Source organism: Condylura cristata, unplaced genomic scaffold (genome assembly GCF_000260355.1).
Source record: "Condylura cristata isolate star-nosed mole 26May11 unplaced genomic scaffold, ConCri1.0 scaffold00026, whole genome shotgun sequence".
NCBI lineage: Eukaryota > Metazoa > Chordata > Mammalia > Eulipotyphla > Talpidae > Condylura > Condylura cristata.
In genome coordinates, this window is record NW_004567127.1 from 8,189,650 (window position 1) to 8,195,138 (window position 5,489).

The following is a 5,489-nucleotide window of genomic DNA, read 5'->3' on the forward strand; positions in this document are numbered from 1 at the left end:
GAGATGATCTTTCTCCCCCCCTTCTCAGACCGGAAAAATCTCTTACAAGTCATCTGAACAGGCAATGACACACAAGTCCCAAACATCTGCTGGCCTCTGTCCCAAACTTTCAGCCAATTTAGGAAGAAATTTGGTGACTCTGAGCCTCACTACTGAGTATGACAAAATGTTGGTACTGTTGACATTGAGACCATATCCATCCAAATTCCCCAGTCACCCCAGACCAATGAAAGTTGTTCAATTGTTTTTTGTTTTGTTTTGTTTTTTAAGATTTATTTATTCATACAGAACTGGGGTACAGGCCAGAGATGTGGAGGGTGAGAGGATTCACCAGGGAGAGAGCGGGGAGCAGAACAGGCAGATGGGCGAAGTACACTGCTGAGGGGAGCAGCAGGTGGGTCAGGAGAGGTCAGGAGAGGTCTGCCGTGCCATATGGATCTCCTCCGGGGCAGGCGGGGATCGAACTCATGGGGAAGTGGCTTAAGTTTCTTAGTGCAGTGCTTTAACCTGCTGCGCCACCAGGGAGGGCCCTATTCATTTGTTTTTAAGGTGTCCCCTTACTTATACACTTTCCCGATGGCTCAACCCCTATTCCAGAACAAACCATTCTCAGGCCTCGGGAATTTAGTTTCTTTCTGCTGTCATTCTACAGTGAACCATGCCCACAGTTCAGACAATTCCAGAAACATCCCCCTCCCAACTGCAGACCAGTCTTGCGAGCAGTAGTCCCCAAGGATGGGCTTGTCAGACACCAGAGCAGCTCACTGGATGCCACCTCATGTCAAACCTACTTCTGCCCCTGCATACTAAGGAGCTCCCCATCTCCCTGCTTCCCTCTGCCCCTTGATATGAGCTTTTAATATTCATCTTTTCCTCCCTCTCTTGATGTGAATTAAAAGAGCAGCTTGCAAGGCAAACAAGAGGAAGATAACGGATTGCTGCTGCTCATTAAAGCTTCTGCTTTGATAAGAGCTATGGCTCCCCCTCTCTGCCAAGCATGGGGGGAATTGGAAAGGGGGGGAGGGGCACAGCAACCACAGTACTTGGAGCTGCCTGGAGTGCAAAGGAGTGGAGGGAAGGAAATGCATCCCTGAAGCTTCACCGTGGAATCCCAGAATCCAGGCTTGTCTGCCTCATCTCTTGATTTGTAATTTTGGAGAATTTACTTTTCTTTTCAGAGCGCTTGTTTCTTCATGGGGTGGAGATCAGGGGCTTGGGGAATGGAGAGAGGAAGATTAACGGCCTCCTAAGTGAACTGCAAGGATACATAAATGAAAAAGTTGAATGAAAGTTGTTTGGAATAATTATCTTTTATAGTCCAGCTCCTCTCTCTCCATCTTTTCTATCAGCATTTCCACTGTTTAAGCAACTTCTTCCATCTTAAACAAAGTCCTCCTCTAACGAGAGGTCCAGCTTTAGCTACCACCCATTTCTTTTCTCTCCTTTGAAGACAAACATCATGAAATATGGTCTATATTTATGATCTACATTTCCTCACCTCCCACTCCTATCACTCAGCTCAATACAACCCGCTTCTACTCCAGCCTCCTGCCCTGAAACTATTATCATAACCACCAGTGACCCCTCATTAAACCCAATTAATATATTTTAATTGGCTTAAAATTTCAATATATTCGTTATTGTTTTGTCCCAATTTCTGTGACCATCTGCAAAGAAGAAAGACGGGAGGCAGAAAGGCTGAACAAGTAGAGTTTATTGCTCCCGGGCAGCAGCTGAGACGGAGCTCCCTACGGTGGGGTCTGCAGCTACTATAGGGGAGAGTGTCTCTTACATAGGCTGACGTGGCGCTGTGCACCTGGATGTAAGGCCCAGTCCCAGTCATTGTGCTACTGCCCGTATGTGGTCACACAGGTAGCCGTTGTGTTACTGCCCATATCTGGTCACACTCAACAGTTATTATCTCATTGGACCTTTTTTCCAGCTGCTAATTCTGAATTCTGTTTCCCGGGCATCCAATTATCACTCTTTCTAGCATTTTCTCCTGTGTCCCTGGTTAACCTCTCTTAGGCAAGTTCCCAGCTCTCCCATAAATGTTGGTGTTTCCAGCTCCTCCTCTCATCACTGACTTCTGGGACTGCCTCTCTTGCTCCACCTCTAGCGTCTCCAGCGGTTTGGGTCCATATTCCCAGCTGCTTACCTGACACTGCACGGGTCCCTCAAACTCTACATCACTGACTCCTGACCCCCTCTTTCCAATCAGCGTCCATGTTCAGTCAATTATCCTCCATCCCATCACCTTCTCTTCCTACCCCCACAAGCCCTTGCTCCCAGTTCTTTGTCCAAATAGATGTAACAGCCTCCCAAGTGGCTGCCTTGTGTCAGCCTTATCATCTCCTACTCTAATCTTTATGCTGCTTCTACAACCATTTCCTAAAATGCAAGCCCATCAGTTGTGACACTCCCTTTCAAACAATTCACAGGCTAAAGTTCTTTTTTGTTGTTGTTTAATTCTAAATCCCATACCTCTCCCTGAATACCTATTTCACCCCCAAGCAAATAGAGTTGTTAGCTGCACTAAATGGATAAGCCAGTGGAAGGGTATTAATATTAGCTATATATCTGGGTGGTGCAAGTATCAAACTTGGTTATGCTCTTTTCGCTTGTTCTTTTATTTTTATATGGTGAATGCACTACTTTCCATAAGAAGCAACATAAGTAACTTCACTTGGGGGTTTCAAGTGACTGTCATAAGGAGTAGAGCTGATAAACAGGAGCTGGGTGGAGAGACTCCAAGGGAGATTACAATTGGGAGCACAGAGGGAATGAGGATGCAGGGGGAAATTTAGCTTAATTCACCCCACATGTTTGAGCACCTACCAACCACAAGGTGTTTCCCTAGGTGCCTCAGGGGAAGAAGACTCGAACAGGCCCAGCTCCCAACTTTTCCCCAGGGGTGGAGGAGGCGATCTTATCCAGTGTGAGGATGTGGCAGAGAGCACGCCATTTGCTGGTGCTATTTCTTATAGTCCTCCCAGCAATCCTATGTGGTGACTATCTGAGTTCTGTATCTTAGAAGGGGAAACTGAGGCACAGAGAAGTTTATTGACTAGCTTCAAGTCACAGTAAATAAGTCATCGTTTAAACCCAGATATGCCTGATTCCATCTGCTTTGCACTACACAAAACTTGGATCTTCCGAGGGAGAGATGAGCACCTCGAACAAAGAACAAGACTATTCCTGTCAGTTCACTGTTCCCTTTTCCCTGGGAAATGAGTGCTTCGTGCTTCTTTTTTTTTGGGTTTTTTTTTAAAGATTTATTTATTTATGCATACAGAACTGGGGTACAGGCCAGAGGCTCGGGGAGGTGAGAGGCTTCACCAGAGACAGAGTGGGGAGCAGAACAGGCAGATCTATGAAGTACACTGCTGAGGGGAGCAGCAGGCGGGTCAGGAGAGGTCTGCCACACCATGTGGTCACCTCCGGGGCAGGCGGGAATCGAACTCATGCGGAAGTGGCTTCAGCTTCTCAGTGTAGTGCTTTAACCCACTGCACCACCAGGGAGGGCCGCTTCGTGCTTCTTTTACACCAAGAGCTGAGCCCACGGCTGGGCCCTTGGAGAATGGTTCACACACTCAACTCTTGAGAGAAGAGCCCTTAGCTCTGGGAGGAAGTCTCAGGTTACAGCATCTATCTCAGCAGGCAGATTACAGATCTGGAGCTTAATCCAGTTGACACAGTCCAAGAAGTCTGTCTCTGTTCATGCATTTGTTTGTTACATTCTGGGGAGTAGCTTGAGTCCCCAGCCCTAGTGTTTGACAGACTTAATGCTTTCCGGGAAGGACAGCGCTTCAGTGCTGTATGTTGCTGCAGCCACCTGCCCCCCAAGCTACAAGCCTCCCCTGCCATCCTAGGTACGTCTTCTGCAAACTCTTCATGGCTCACCTCATTTGTAGAAACCTGAACTAAACCATCTTTCCTTTAGCCACCAACATCTACGGCAACTGGTATTATGTCCTGGTTGATAGCTTGCTAAACCATCCTAAACTTAAGATTACCAAGTATAAACCTCAATTTTCTTACTTAATAACTATAAAACTTACTTTAGAGGGGAAACAGGAGAGCCTATGGGCTTTCAGTTTTAGACTGGGGAAGGTAGATTTTTTTCAAGTCCAGTCCTACTCTGATTGTGTTAAAGCATGGTGCGGGAGAGACGTTCGGGCCAGGGTAATGTATCCGTGCTCCAGAGATCAACAGAGGCAACGGAGCAGAGTCTGCATTGTGAAGCATAGGCGAAGTCAAAGAGCAAGTGGGGGTAACTATGAAGCTCTTACCCATCCTGGGCTGGAGCGAGAGGGACGAGGAGGAGGTGGGATAACGCTATTCCAGGGACAAGATCCCTCTGTGGGAGCTGGAACTAAGACAGGGGCAGACAGGACAGTAATGGGGAGAAGCACTTGGCTTCCCAAATCGCTTGGTTTCCAGTCTCCTGCTAGTTTCCAGTCTCCTTCCTGCAGAAGCTAGAGCTACAAGGGATACTGGGCAATGTCATTGTCAGGGGTTGGCCTTGTGCTACAGAGTAGAGCAGGAGACCATCACTGAAAGTTAAGTATGAACCACAAGTACCTCATGTTTTCCACCAGCCCTCACAAGTCCCCCATCAACTAAATATTTCAAAATGCTTTCTGTGCAATTCCCTTACTATAACAAGTCTTCTGGCCCCTTCTTCTATTCCGACGGTCCCCTGAGCCTTCCCCAGCGACGGTCTCCAGCTGGTGCCTGGTCTCCGGTCTCCAGCCTCACTGTTCTGGCCTAGAAACTAATGCGGGCGGCGACACCCCAGGCCCCTGTGATCTCACCTCCTCGCTGCCCTTCCCCAGCTCAGCCATCTCAGGCTGGCTCTACACGTCTCGGGACTCAGCTGCTGCATGGAGGTGGACATGGCCAGTCAGTCATTCCTCATGCGACACTTGACAGTCCCAGAAGTCGGACATTTTCAATTCTGAGCAGGCTAGGTGAAGGGTGGAAGAAATGCCAGGAAGCAAAAGTGGTAGGCTCTGGCTCGTCAGGCTGGGCACGTGCCTGCTGCCCTGACGACCGTGTGCATCCTCTTTCAGCGAGGACCAGCCTGCCAGGCTTTGATAAAGAGCTCACCGAACATTTGGCTATAGGAACGAGAATAAACGGGACAGGATTTGAGCTCCAGCGCCACTACGTTGTCTGGGTGTGATCTGAACAGGCAAGGTGAGGAGAGGAGCCCAGAAGGACAGGGGTCACCTGGGTGTCCTCTCTTGCCGGCATGCAGTTTCCAGCATGTCCCCTGGATGTCCTTAATCGGGCCTGGTTACATCTCAGGCAGAAGGAGCTCCGCGGGGAATGAACGACAGGCAGGAGACAGGGAAGGCTCCATCCGCCAACCCAGAGAGGACACCAGTGTTGACTCATTTGGAAACAAACTGTAGCTTGAGAATAGAAGTGAGTGGATGGAGTGTTTTTTTGTTTTTGTTTTTGTTTTTTTAAGATTTATTTAT